The sequence below is a fragment of the Perissodus microlepis genome, chromosome 1 (genome assembly GCF_051167445.1).
Source record: "Perissodus microlepis isolate ML-2025 ecotype Zambia chromosome 1, ASM5116744v1, whole genome shotgun sequence".
NCBI lineage: Eukaryota > Metazoa > Chordata > Actinopteri > Cichliformes > Cichlidae > Perissodus > Perissodus microlepis.
The window spans coordinates 16,157,100-16,172,759 of NC_140461.1; the positions used below are offsets into that span (position 1 = coordinate 16,157,100).

The window sequence follows — 15,660 nt, forward strand, 5'->3', positions numbered from 1 at the left end:
CACTGATGCTGGTGTGTGCATGCATTCAGGCTACGGCAATATATAGATATATGTGGGCATATGTGTGTGTTGTGAACATGGCAGCCAGGGGGATAGCATGCTGCTGCTGCTGCTGACACTGGGCCTGTCTGCCTGGTGTGCCCCTTTCTGCACCAGTAGAGCTGGCACTACCTCCTGCCTCTGCCCAGCGCGCCAGCTGGGCGCTACCAGGAGAGGCCCTGCAGAGAGAGGACACAGGTCAGCTGTGACAGAGGGATGCAGAGAGAGGGAGGTGTGGAGTAAAGGGGAAAGGTTTAGATACAGAGCGGGGATAGAGGGATACAGCATAGTCATAGAAAGTTAAAAGAAGACTGAATACAAAGCAAGAAGATATTTAAATTTTAGTAAATATTTTACTATTAAACGATGACATTATGATGAAAATGGGTTGTCATTATAGGCATAAGATGACCTTTTGTGTTTGTCCTGTGACATGTGTGTGAGGTGGGATTCACTTCAAAAGTCTGATAGTTTAATGTAAACCACTTATACATTCTGAACATCAATTTGAATTTTATACCTGAAAAGTAGCATTTACTTCCACTTTTACTTGCCCAATGTCAAAAGGTGGATTCTGAGAAAATCTGATGTGTCAGCATTAACCATCTAACAGTTGGTAACCTTTCTGGTTCTTTTAATGACATATCATTTAGATGCATTTGATATTTGCATAGGGGACTTGGCATTGTATTACAGTCTGTGGTTCTGCAGTCATTTTGTTGGGGTGTCCAGGTTATTATGGCAGAACAGTCAAATGAATTTACAATATAATTTGTAAATTCTTGTAAAAACTTGATTATGTGATTTTTTTTTTATCAAATTAGTTTTATTTTATCAAATTATACCACACTTAATTACCATTTCGAAACATCTATAAATATTAGTGTCAACTTTTCAAACAGACATTTTTTACAAATCAATTAATAACCAATTAATAAATGTTAACTACTATTTCATTGTTTGGTAATAGTACACAACTAAAATAAAATTAACTATGAATTAACAAGGTTTTTCTCAACACAATAGTGCATACATTCACTTTGGACCAGCTGCCCGAGAGATGTATAGTATTTGCTTGAATTTACTAAGGTTACAATTTATTCTACAAGGTGAAGAAAAAAATTATATAAAACTTGCCAAGATATTTCACAATCATATCTCATGGCTGTATTGCCTTGTATGGCTTTCTTTATAGGCTCTTTGTTCTTTAGAAAAAACAAAAAGTGATAAACTTTTTTTTTTACCAAAATCTTTATTCTTTTTATTTTTTTAACTTTAGCCACTGTAGTCAACTAGGCTGACTGGTTAAGTGAGCTTCACTTGGGATATTTTAATCTAGATGCTGTGTTTCTGTGAGATAATGACTCTTTCCCAGCACTATTACTCAATTAGCACAATTTCATATCATCTTTTTTGTTTGCAGCCTGCAGCGAGGTGTGACAAATGAGTCTTCTCGGTAACAGATGACATAAACTAAGGTTGGCAAAGATATCCAAATTGTAGCTATAAACAAAAAGTATGTGTCTATTCTATTCTGGCACGTTCAAGATATACACAAGAAAAGAAAATAAGACATACGAGTTCATTTGGTTCCTGTGAACGCCTTAAGATCAATGAGGCTCTGTGTTTCTTGGTTTGCTCATCCATGTGTAAATGAGACTATTTGCATTGTACAGTGATTAGGGAAATTAGAGACCTGCTGAGGGAAATCACATTGCGTGCTCAGCCACAAGGAAGTAGGGTTATTGCTGTCTACAACTGTCAGACACTGACACTAGGCTTTGGGACTTTTCCATATGGCATGAGATAATATTCCTGGGAGGCAGAAGGTGAAACCCCTTTTAACAGTTGATTCCCCTAAATTTTTATCTTCCTGTCAATAATCTACTGAACTCTTGTCAAACAACCAAAGTCATGTTTTAAAACTGCATAGGTCTGAAATGAAGAGGAGTACATTTTCAATTTTTTCTTTCAATCAGTCAGAATTCCGCCAGTGCAAGACATCTTTTAAAGTCACTGTCATCTGCCTGACTCTGACCACCAACATTTATTCACAGTGTTTGCCTAGAGGCCCGCACAGTTTATCTTGTACAGCCTCACAAGATTTTGTGAAGTCAGCCATATAAACAATGTAAGCTATCACAATGCAATACACAAATCACATCAGTTTTTTAAAGATAATTTTGATTAGGGCTGTGATATCATGGGTGTTAAAAGGTGATTAATGGAAAAGCTGGGCGATTATTAGAACATCCATCCTTTGCAGAATACTTTCAAAGCTGCGCATACATACTATCTGCATTTTATAGTGTGAAATACTCTTTGTTTACTTGTGAACTGTACTCACCTGTGATGTATTGCAAAAAAAATGTGCTGAGAATATATTAAGCATTACCTTAGAAATCAAACTTATGTATAATTCCATTGCTTCATCTTTCAACGTGCCCAATTACTCCATCAAAAGAAGTAAAGCTTAATGATCCTGACTGGGACTTGGGTGGCAACACCTTTGTTCCCCCGAGTCAAGTCACAAACTAATGAGTTTAACTGGATGGTAAATAACAGCACAGGCATGTCAAAGGTCTCTGACCTTTCTACTCAAGATTTGCAGTGGACTACACTGAACAAACCCTTTCAAGGTCCTGCAACCTATCATTAAGAAGAGCAGCTTAGACGAAAGCGCCAGAACAACAACAATAAAAAAAAAAAAAAAAAACATTTTCTCTTGTTTGCTTTCTGTGCCATCCTGAGGGAAGTCGATGGGGCAAAACATTTGCTGAGTAAATCATTCACTGAAAATGACAATAGAGACAATAAAATGAAAGCTCTTTGTGTAAACTGCGAAAATAATAGGAACGCTAATAAAGAACGCCTTGTTTTTGAGAGTTAGGCTTAGAACAAATGTAACCCTGGTCGCTTAAAGGACAACATCTGGTCTTATGACTTTCGTCACTATGCTATAATGTAGTGTAGCTCAAAGCCCAAATCTACTGGCTTTGACATGAAAGAGCTGCAGGGCTATCCGTTAAGTAGCGGAATCAGTGGGATGAAGTCATTACACCAGTATGAGAGACGGAGCCTTGATGCCCTCACCTTCTTTCTCCTTCTACTCCCAACCTCCTGCCCCACCACAGACACCCTCTGAACACCCCGCCCCAAGTCCGCACCTTTTCCAAAGCGTCCTCTCTCCCGCCCCCTTTCTCCATGGGCCCTGGGTCTCTGGCTGGCACAGCTGTGCCGGGAGCCGTGCTGTCACAAGCGGTTAGGGTGACAGCCACTCACACTTCATAATGTCCCTCTCACAGGTCACCGAGCGACAAGCTGGGTCACCTCGCTCCAGCAGGCAGCCCCAGGGGAAGCAGAGTGCCCCCGCCACCTCCACTACCTCCCCAATCCCTCCCTCACCCACCATCTCTCCATCAAATCCCCAAACCTTCCACCCTCCTATTGCCCAGAAAAATAGAGAGACAGGGGGTTGAAGGGGGGGGGTCCAGGTGGAGGGAAGAGGAACTCTATTCTGCAGGGATGGTCCACGAGAAACTCTCCATGCCGGAGACTATGCCAGGCCCGTGATTACAGTGGGCACTGTTAGTTCCTTTGATAGGGATGAAGCTGGCAGCGTGGGTTAGGGCTTGTATCTGCTGTGTAGATGGTAATTGCAGACCTCAGAGGAACATGATGATGCACTGCCTTTCTGTAGATCTTATGGCTGCCACAAAATCGGGTATCAATGCAGCAAAATAAATCAAGATCAAATATATTTCAAGCTTTATTCTTTGAATTATAGAAACCACAAAATCTTAAATATAAACTTGACTTTCTTGCCATACTCCAGATGGGTGAAAGCATGGTATGAACTTTGTAAATGGCCATAGGAGAGCACCATATGCTCCTCATGTCTGCCATCCAACTGTCATTAATGTGCATTATCTGTGCTCTCAATCTCATTGTCTAACCTAATAGCAATGCAAGTCAGTAGAGACAACATTAAGATTCACATTATTGGGCCCATGCTGACACTCTCTCTAATTGGTTTGCCATTTTACCTAATGCACAGCTTTCAGGTCATCACAATTAAAACTGTCTGTCTGAATATGTCACGCAAATTAAGTGGCTCTTTCTTAGAGATTCAGAGTATCTAGAATATTCAAATTGCATTTAAATGCCATTTTCCTTGTCTTTAAAAAGATGTTAAAACAGATTTAAAGTATTCATTTGACATACATGTACTTTAGATATGAACTGCTAGAGCAACACAAAGAAATTGAGAACAACAACTAAGCAACGAGTTGTTCATAGAAATATTTTCCTACTTTACGCACTAACAAACGACAAGTTAAGCATGTGAATTTAGGGGGCAGATAAGCAAACTGGATGCAGCGCCTAGCGTTGGCTTCAGCTGTGAGCGAGGGGCCTCGTACCCAATTCCCCTTATTCAAACAGTCACACCCAGAGAGCGGTTAATTCACTAAAGGTGCACATACACCCACTGAACAATGTGTAGCAATTAATTTCGCTCTCCCTCCCACATCTGGCGCTTCGGTGTGACCCTGCCTCTGCTGCGCTGTGTCAGTCAGGCTAGGCAAGGCTCTGTAATTTCACACGTAAAGGACCCCAATGAAACGTGAAAAGAATATGTGGCATTGTTAAATTGCATTAAAGAGTTTAAAACAGTTGATCTGTGCCCCCCCCCACCCCAACCCCCCACCTTCTTCCAGAGAAAACAAAGCAGTAAATGCGATCAAATGCTCACTGATGAGATGTGACATAATGCAATATGCACAGAGGATGCATTTTCACAAGGGGGAAAATTTCATTACAGGCCCCTCTGCAAACAGGATAAACACCTTGGAAGAGAGAGAGGTACGATGCCACAACAGGGGTCAAGCTAAAGGGACCGTCAGGCCTCTCCAGATCTTGGACTAATTGCCTGTCAGGTATCAGGTTCCATGGAGAGATTCAAAATACCTCGGAACTTGGAATTTGTTGCAGTAAGGTGTACGGCTTATTTAGCGAGTCACAAATACACAGCAGCAGCAGCACAGATTCTAAGTTTTACAGCTTCATTACTGTTTATGTTTGCTGCCGCCATCTTGGATTGTTAACTCGTGGTTGCTGGGGCTGTTCCAACTTTCCGAGTAGGAAATGCAAGTTGAGGAGGTGTTCAAGATTCATATTCCAAACTCGAACTCGGAAATTCCAACTTCACATTCATTCAGGAACCCACTATTATTGTGCGTTTTATGTCACTGAAAATATTTAACTTTTGGACTTTGGCAAGACAAAGGACTTTTAAACTCTACAGAGCGATGGGTTTTTTTTTTTTTGTGATTTTTCTGCAGTATCACCCTTTTCCACAGTCATGTAACTTTATGGAAACACTCATTTCATGAAAGGCAATTAGGGCTGCCACAAACGATTATTTTGATAGTCGACTAGTCACCGATTAATTTTGCGATTAGTCGACTAATCAGATCATCATCCATTGGACGTAAAACTACAGCTTATTGCACCAGCAGCATCTGCTCTTATATAACTATCATTAGCTTACAGCTTTAAGTGTTTAAGGTGCTAACTAAAAATAAAGACAAGATGATAGTTTATTAAATTTTAATGAAATTTGCAGATTGTTTCGGTGAAGTTTAATAAACTCCTTGCTATCTAAAATATAACAGGACACCGGAGTAAATTCTCGAGCATCTCACACTTCTGATAATCAGCTGTCTGCCTGACGTGTATTCAGCTGTGTAAAAACTATAACTTTGATCTCAGCCAAACCGATTTACTCAGGAAGAAATAAAATACTAAAAAAAAGCCAAACAATAACATTTTTAAGTTATCTAAGTGACTTATATATGTTTAACCTGAGTAGCGAAAGACGGAGGTGGGTTTGAAGCCGGGAGTCCGGTGTTCTCACGGCTCTAGTGAGCCTTGCCCCGGCTAGCTATCGAGCTAGTGGGTAACAGACGTCTCTGAAAACGTAGGAGCGCTTTTGAAAATATGTGGTGTCTTGATAAACTGAGCAGATATTTGAGGTTTACACAGCTACATTCTCGCCTGAAAATATGTTAAACGTTTATTTTGTGACCCAGAAAGAATAATAAGAGTAACATTAAAACTAACTAGCTGCCGCCATTGTTGGAAACTGAGCTGGGCTGCGCTATGAATTCTGGGACAGAGTTACTTCTTCTTCTTCGGGGTTTAACGGCAGCTGGCATCCTTGTACATGTAGTGCTGCCATCTTCTGTTTCAGTCCGTTATTACACTCTTAAATCCTACTACTTATTCCTGCGTCTTTTGTGATCTTACAAAGCTTCAAACGATGCGTCGACTATTAAATTAGTCGTCGACTATCGTCGACGTAATCGTGACTAGTCGACTAATCGTGGCAGCCCTAAAGGCAATACATACATTTTATTAGTTACAAGGAAACTTCACATCGTGGCCTCAACCACAGCTCTAGGACTCCATGTTTTAAGCCATTTCTACTGTTTTCTGGTATTATTTTGAGGAAGATTGTTCAGGCATTCATTTGATACTGGAAGTGCACACAGGCAGGAAAAATGGGTGAAAACTGAAACCGAAAGCTCACTGCTAAGAGAATGCTACTGAGGTATGCGCTCCAGACACTCAACCACTGGGCCACCCTCTTTTTTCAGGCATTTAATAATGTGAATTGAACAATCTGAACATAAGATGAGATTTACAAATGCACTATTTGGTTACACACAAACTTTAATCATTAGTTATTAATCATCTCTTTCCTACAGTGTGTCTTTTGTCCTGTCTTTCTCCCCTTACCCCCAAGACCTGACTGTGCCTGTTTCTGCTGGAGGTTTCTTCCTGTTAAAACCTCCTTCCTTCTCGCTGTCATCAAGTGCTTGTTCACAGGGGCTCATCTGATTGTTGGGGTGTTCACTGTATTATTGTCTTTACCTTACTGTCTTTGCCTTGAGGCAACCGTTTCTGTGATTTGGAGCTATAAAAATAAAACTGAACTGAATGAATGAACAGGCTCATGCTTCTCTGTTGTGTTGTAAATTTTCAGTTGGCTAAATTTTCAAAGACGGCAAAAAGTTCAAAAGCTAAAAGGATCATAAAGACGTCCTCCCATTCATGCAAAACTGGAGAATTCTACATTGTTGTTCTTCCTTACAACTTATCCTTAGCCTCGAACACACCACCCTCTCCTCTACTCCCCGATTGCACCACCTCTCTGTCTCTCTCTCTTTCTCTGTGCCACTGTGCCAGTCACCACGCTCTAGGGCTCTGGAGATATTTCAAACATATCTGAGAAATCAATCTTACAGCAAACTGAAGGAAAACATCGAATGTCATTGAGCAATAAGTATGAAGCCTGTCAGAGGTGGAGCTGAGAGCTGGGCCTGCGGCAAGTAAGGCCTGCCAGTATCCCAGTGAGAGGCCTCGTCAGCTCGGCCCCCGTGCCTCTTCCCATACACACATTCACACACACAAGCGTACATGTGCGCGCATACACACACACACACACACATCTGACAAAGACAGTTACAATGTCGTTATACTGTTTTTGATTCACACTGCTTCCTCTTACTTCACCTATCTTACTTCTGTCTGTTCAGGATATTTAAAAAATAAAAAAGTGTGCATTTATATTGTGTATTAGATACAGACAGAAAACATGGAGAGAGACAGCAGGGGTACGACATGTAGCGAAGGTCAAGCCAGCTTGCTAAATTAAAACCATGCAATAATTAGAATTCAAATAATTGATAAGCTATTACTTTAATTACTGGTCATTATGGCAATCATTTTCTTGTTTTCTCACAATCCATTTCAGTTCCACAGGTTTTGTTTTTTTTTTTGCTATTTTGCTTTAAAAGAATTGCACGATTACTGGATTATCAAAATTGTGTGATAACTTAATCAAGCTTGTTCCACTTTTAAATACTGCTATTTGCTCTAAATTGATCTGTATAACAATTACACAATCAAATTTATTACCCGCTAATTTAGCAAAATCTGACTAAATGATTGTATGCCTGCAGCGATTTCAAAAAAAAAAATCAATGGGTCTTTGATCCTTCTCACAGAATACAAGATGCTCTGAAACTGTACGTCCTCCACTATGTGGTTCAGGGTAACCCTTTACATCTAGCCGAGAGGAGAAGTGGATACAGGCCAACAGAAAATGAAAACACGAGAGAGGAAGACAGATTTCAGTAGGCAGGAGGGGAGAAGGGCAGCAGATAAGGAGAGACCCAGCCCAGATAGACAAGTGAAAGGAAGCAGAAGTTGATGAAACAAGATGTCACCACTGATGGGTCATTACACCCAAGTAAGCATGGGACACTAGCTGAGCTTGCACTGCCCCCACCCCTCAATCTTTTTTTTTTGTCCCTGAGCAGACAGTAACTACTTTATTGCTACTGCCTCCTCACTATTACTTTTCAGGCTCTGTGCTGATTATCCTCTCGGTACAACAAATCACTGCAGCTCAGTGTCGCGGCACTCCAAATTGGCCCGCTTATATTTGCGTACAGATGTGTTTACATCCCCAGGTCAATTGAATTAGGCCTTATAATGAGCCTGGGTGCTGAACAGCTAGCATGCCTGAGCACACTGGGGCATGAACAGGCGCAAATCAGGTGAATCCAGTTAAGAGAGTTTACACTTAACATCACATGCACCCAGTATTTGTCTCGCCGTCTCTTGCTGCACCCATCCTGTTGCTCATTATTATGACTCCAAGCCTGAATGATGATCAGGGCAACAACATCTATGCAACGCCACATCAACGGGTTGAGGGTGTGGAATCAAAAGCAACACTAATCTACAAATCCCCAGTGTGAGAGTTTGATAGTAAAGCTCAACCATTACTTGTTTTAAAGCTTACTCATTATTTAGCCTTCTTATCACACAGCCACTGGTCACATCACAAAGATGAGCCAGTAAGGATGCAGAAAGTGAGATGTTAATGTAAGGAAGAACACTGAATGAACAAATAACACTGAATTATTCAAAAATATGCCTAAATCTGAGTGCATGAGGGATAAATTAGTGATCTGCCAGTGATTTAGAATGATAATGAAATGTTTGTTTTTGGTGATGGACAGGGTAGCCTGGGTAAGTGCTGTGATGTGAATATGACAGTTGGATCTGAGGTCCTTGAGCTGTTCAGTGACAGGGAACAGAGAGGTCATCATTATAGAAAACAGAAAGAGCTGCTCGACCTTGAAATGTAAGGTTATATGCATGTTTACTGTCTTGCATCAGCCCCCATAAATACACATCCATATTTTTATTATTGCACCTGAAACAAATACAATGTAAACACATCATTTAAAAGTTTAATGATAAGCATAATTTACAATTAGTTGAGTTATGTCTCAAAATATGTTCATGTAGAGGGAAATGTATTAGCCTGTAGTATAGATGAGCCAATTATTTTTGACTCAGAAATAAACCTGGAAGCTCGTGCAAAGAAAAAAACAAAACAAAATATGCATATATATATATATATATATATATATATTCTGAGCCTCAATCATCGCCATCAATCAAATACAAAATACCAAACTAATGTAGTCAGTATCAGATAAGAGTTTCAGGTTTTTCACACATGAAGTGATGGAAGAGCCCAGAGGGATCTCACATCAGTTTCCATGTGTGCATGTAGACTAGTGAGTGGAACTAAAACCAGGCTTGCGAACCAACGCGTCCTGGCTCCACTGGGACACACATAAGCGACAACAACAGCCGAATTAACCATGCACACTGCAGACGCCAGCGCGCTGAGCTAATACCAGCGAGCTGTGTGCTCAGTCAGCGGCCTCGGGTCCACTCTGGTCCACTGATTCGAGGGACTACGATGAACCGTCATGCAGCTATGGTTCTGTGCCGTGAAATTTGACTGGGGTGTGAAGGTGGAAAAACCAAATAAGCATGATGCTGAAATACAGTATCACGCTTTCTCACCCCTCTCACGCCCGTCTCTCAACACTGTCAAACAAGATAAAGTGGAAAATTGTACATGATTCTTGATTTCTTCATTGTGACTAATGTGCCATTGGCTCTGGCTTGTTTGAACTACCGTCTCCTTTATCTCTAGCAGTTTAAAAAGAATAAAACAGTTTTAAAAATCTGGTTTAATAAGTTCCTTCTTACTTTTCCCAGCATTTTCTATTTCAATTAGATACAACAAAAGGGTCACATTTCACACAATACCCATTTTTCTTTACTTTCCTCACAAGTGAATCCCTTCTCTATTTCCTTGTGTTTTATTTTTTTTACATTTACTTCAACAAACCACAACCGAGGATCACTTGGCACTTTTTTTCCCCTGTCCATCAGAAAGCTTCTCTTGACCCTGGACATGTTGCTGCCTTCATGCTGGTAACTCTAATAGCATCCGATCCACAGAGAGCAGACCAACACTGCTTGAGCCACACAAACACAGGCACACACAAAGCTCGGTGCACCCTTTCTGCAGCATTCCTGTAACACTGATAACCGAGTTCCTCTCTTTGCTTTCCTCATGTGTACTGCATAAAGGTCATAAATGCATTAAACTAACATTTGCACAGGCAGGAGGACACACACATACACACACACACAGAGAACTCACAGGGGTATTAAAGGACCCCCCACTCTCTAAAATAAATAAATAAAATGCACCATGAAGAGAAGACAGCACAAACAAAGACACTTCTCCCTATTACCTGGACCTTGAGGGGCCTTGGCTGCCTAGACGGCATCTGAAGGTGGAGCCTCCAGTCTTAGTATCCATGACCACAAACACACACAAAGCGGCTGAAACAGTCAACTTGGGCTGGCAGAGAGCTGGTCTCAGCCACTCTCACCACACCGGGCTTAGTTATACTCTGTCTGTGTGAGGTACACTGATTACTGATATTACACGCACACGCACACACACACTACCTTCACTGCAGGGTATGTGTAAACTCACCATGCAGAAGCAGGTCGCTGCATTAAACACAAGCATATGCTAGCAAGGAGTCTTACTATGATCTTGCACACAGCACTCCACTAGACTGGGCTTCAACACGCTACACTAGTCCGTATTCCACTGCATTACATTGGGCAGGCTAACGCTAGCTCACGCACTGCCACAGTGTTAACAACCGCTCGGTCCTTGCTAGCAGGTTGCTAAGCTAGGCTAAAGCAAATCAAGGCCTCCTGCAGTCATTGGTGTGAGAGCCCATTTTCACAGTTCACACCCGACCTGCTAATGGCTGATCATTCATTCACGCTCTCTGTTGATTGCACAGGCAGGGGGTTGGCCAATCGTACAGTTCACTAATGTACCGTACATAGTGAGGATAATCGGCGAGAGCAATAAGCATGTTAATGTTCTGTTGGCCATGAAAACTGAGGTCTGGTAATCTGGTAATATTTTATGAGCAGGATCATCTCAAGAGTTGTGTTTGGTTCGGAGCTACAGGTCGGGGCAGCAGAAGATTCATTCATTCTTAAAAGACAAACTTGTTCAGTCCGCGGTGTTTAAGGGACCACATTCCTTATGATAATGTTACAGTTTAAATCCATGTACCATGTCGTCCAGCAGTGGTTATATCAGAAATGCTCAGTGCAGACCTCTGAAATAAAATGCTTCAATTCTGCATGCCCTGAAGGCAAGCAGAAGAACTGTTTGAACTTGAACATGTACATGTTTTGGATAAACTTTTTGGATAAACTTTATAATATCCGAGTGTATGTTGATATTTGATTACTGCTGAAACTGTAACAGCACAATAACACGGTATGTCCTAAAGACGTGACCTTGCCATGACCATCAGGATACTTTGCCAAAGGCACAAACGATGACATTAATGTCTAGCACATTTGTACTTATTGATCCTGATTTTTTTAATGCTTGACACATTGTTATTCTTTAACCTCCTAGGACCTGTTGTCCACATATGTGGACATCACATTTTGGGTTATTTAGACCAAAATACTCCATTTTGCTCTACAAGGGCCTGATATTCACTTACGAGGACGTTATACTGCTACTGGTCTATCGAAATTTTAAACGAATATCCTCATATGTGGCTCTCATTTTTCTTAGAAACAAAAAATCAGTAAAAAAAAAAACCCCAAACAAACAAAGAAAGTAATTCTTTGTTTTTACATTCATCGGGCCCCAATATGCCCAAATATCAAAGAGAAATTAAAAATGTATGCCGTGGAAGAGTTCGGGTCTTAGGAGGTTAATGCTATTGGTGTCCAAATTTGAGGTTAAGACATGAATGTGTAGGCCTGGGTAAAACACAAACTGGATGGATAAAATCAACGAAACATTGTCCAGGTCTGGCCAGAATAGGAGCTCATGCTGAAGCCACTTTCACAACTAAATTAGACTAAACATCAGGTTGAGACACGCAACGCTCACTGACTGACACTATTCACAATTATCATTCATTTTTCATAGTGCACTAACTGAACAAGGACATGAAATCAGCTAACATAGTGTAGAGCTGTATCATCTCTATCGTCCAGGCTCTAATGAAGGATTTCATATTCAAAACAGATCTCCTTCATAGCAAATCTTTTTCTTTTTTGCAGCAGTTTTAATCAAATCTTAAACCAAACAACCTTGTGTCCTTAATTGGACCGTCATTCCCTCTCTTACAGAGACACATTTGTATGAAAATTTTAATGTTTTTTGTCACAATGGAAATTGGTTACTTGCTGAGAAAAACCCTTCTAAAACCATCACCATGTAGCTGAAAAAAGAAATCTTTGTATGACAGTCAGTAATTCTAATTATGTTACTAATTAGTGAGCAAAGGCAGAGAGTCTGAAGTAAAAAGAAACCTCACAAATAAAACACTTTATATATTAAGGCAGCATGCTTCAGGCAGTATATAGATTTGAACAAGGGAAGCACATTTCACTCCCTATAATTAATATTAGTGTACACAGAGGATTAATGCACACATTCACTTTTACTGTATTTAGAAATTCTAATTGACGTTAGGCTTGTATCAGTTTAGCATTTTCTGTGTCAGCAAAGAGCTGTGAGGCATGCTGACGTGAACCATGTTGCATCTGCCTCCCTCACAGGTTTTTCACACTGCATTAGGAGAACCTTGTAGAATTAGTCTTTGAGATCACACTGCATTTTCTGTGCGACTACACATCCTTACCCTGTGGATGAGCTCAACTCTCCTACTCTGTCCATCTGGATATCCCAACTTATCCCAGAAAGTCCAGTTCTGCCAAACATGACAAACTTCGTCTACTAGATTGGATTAAAGCATGAGAGGGAGCATGCAGCCAAGGCCTTAGACTTAAATGCTCTCCAGGCTATAAAGAGAGTGATAGAGTTAGTGCCAAAGAAGCATAATTAATGTTCTTAATTGGGTCTTTCCTTACAGTGGCGAATGATAGTGCACTCATAGTTAGCCATGGCTCCAGGGCCACTGCCATGCGCTCTTAGTGACGTGCGTCCTGTGCTTGTCTGATCTCATACACTTGCTGGCCTCGTCCTGCAAGAATTTAGACAACGCTCAACTGTGGGCAGAGGAGGAGATAAATACTAATGCACATATGTTTCGTGCTTCTCAAGCAGGTATCATCCCCCCTCATCCCTTTATTCCAGCTGCTGAATGATGAAGTGAGTCATAACAAACCCCCTCTGTGTCCCATCTGATTTGGCCTTTGTCCACTACAAGATTTACTTAACCTCCTAAAGCTGCTCTCCCCCAGTGGTCTTACTTACAAGCACTCTCCTCCTCTCTCTGACCGCTGGCTTAGTGACATCAGATGGCCAACGAGGTGTAAATCCGCTGCCCTTAAAGAAGTTAAGTCAGGTGTAACACACAAGCCTGTTTGGTAGAGGAGAAATTGCCAAATACATTATTTTGTGCTGAGAGAGCATGTGCGAAAAATGTATGCTTGCATAATAGATAGATAGATAGATAGATAGATAGATAGATAGATAGATAGATAGATAGATAGATAGATAGATAGATAGATAGATAGATAGATAGATAGATAGATAGATAGATAGATAGATAGATAGATAGATAGATTTTGTCAGGGACTGTGTGTCATGTATTTTTCAGTACCTGCCTTTTCAAGTGTGGGTAGGAGCTGGAGAAAATAGTGAAAAAGCAAAAGGTCATTTTAAGTCAATAGTTGTGTATTTTTGGATTGTCCCATTCACCTTTTTCTTCAAGCGAACAATTCACCAGCAGGGGTCAGTAGTGCACTGTTATCCTAGTTTCTGACTGCCTTTCATTCAAACCAGGAAAATTGTCCATTACTACACTGATGATTTAAATTATATAAAAAAAAATTTCCATGGCTTTACATCATATTCCGTATTCTGTTGCAATAATGAAAAATAAATAAGATGCAGTTCAATAATAATAATTTCATGCTTACAGCACCTATTTAATATGTGGGTTAGGGTCAGCTATTGAAAGGAGAGCACAAATCTTTAAATTATAATGAGGACACAAGTAAAAGGGTGAGGCATCACTGCACTCACATGCCTCGTGACGTTCATGACCTAAATTTCCATTTACTTTATTAATGCAAATTCACTGCTATTAATTAGAGTAAATGTCTAACTATCTATTTGTATTGTCCCAAAATAGACCATTAAAAATGAATTGATAAAAATTAGGTAAGGAACAACTAACTTTAAAACAATCGCTTGATATTTTTGTACACAAAGGGCTGTGCAATTACATCTGTACCCAAATCATTGTGCTGAAATGCCATTTTTCTTAGCAAACATGGACAGAGGAATGCAGTGGCAGCTTAGCGTCCAACACAGGGAGAGACTGACACACTTTCTCTCTGTGTTTTCACCCTCAGGCAGAGAGCTAATTAAGGAGGGACTGTGGTTTTATTTACTGTCAGCTCCTGGCCTCTGGGTGTGTGTGTTGCTGTGCAATTATATGTGTGTATATGGATGGATTGTGCCCTATCTGAGAATGTTTTCAGTCACACCAGTTTAGTTGGGCCTTGCCATTTTGCCCACATTCCGCCAGCGGCACTATGATAGTGGTAAGGCTGACTGTTATCCATTAGCAAAAGCTTCTCTTAGAAGGGTATCTCCTCGGCAGTGCAAGGAGGTGCTCGGCACAGCAGCAAGCGCTGCAGGGAGAAAAGTAATTACAATGCCCTCAATATGATATAGCGATCAGAGATATCTTAAAGATCTGATGTGGGTATCTACTAAACGGGTAATCTGATGGGGATCATTCCATCATCCTTAATCCCAATTTACTGAATACATACCATACTCTATTATGGTCATTTAAATATACCAAATACAATATACAATAATAATCTTTGAAATTATCATAAAAAATGACAGCACACTGGTTATAATTATAATTATATAATGAACATCCTGACTTCTGCTCACATTGGCCAATATAGCACATTATGACCCCAGTTATTCCATATTTCGAGAAATTAGTGTGTTAGAATGTTTAACATCACTGGACTTCGTATGCCTCAGCGTATCATATTGTAAGTACTTTTATCATATCCATTAATAACTTAGATTTGATTTGTCTCCTTTGAGCTGTTTTGATTGTTTAAAACTTGCTGGCCATCGAAAGCAATTGATCTGAAGTATATAAATGTGCATATGTT

General features: G+C 40.4%; 1 long non-coding RNA gene across 1 annotated transcript in view; it reads right to left on the reverse strand.

The window, feature by feature from the left end:
* LOC146393621 (uncharacterized) overlaps positions 1-11,217 on the reverse strand; it is an 18,856-nt gene extending 7,639 nt beyond the window's left edge. Inside the window, exon 1 of the long non-coding RNA XR_014800539.1 lies at positions 10,988-11,217. This is a non-coding gene — a long non-coding RNA (uncharacterized LOC146393621). The remainder of the gene's footprint in view (positions 1-10,987) is intronic.
* Positions 11,218-15,660: the final 4,443 nt, after the last annotated feature.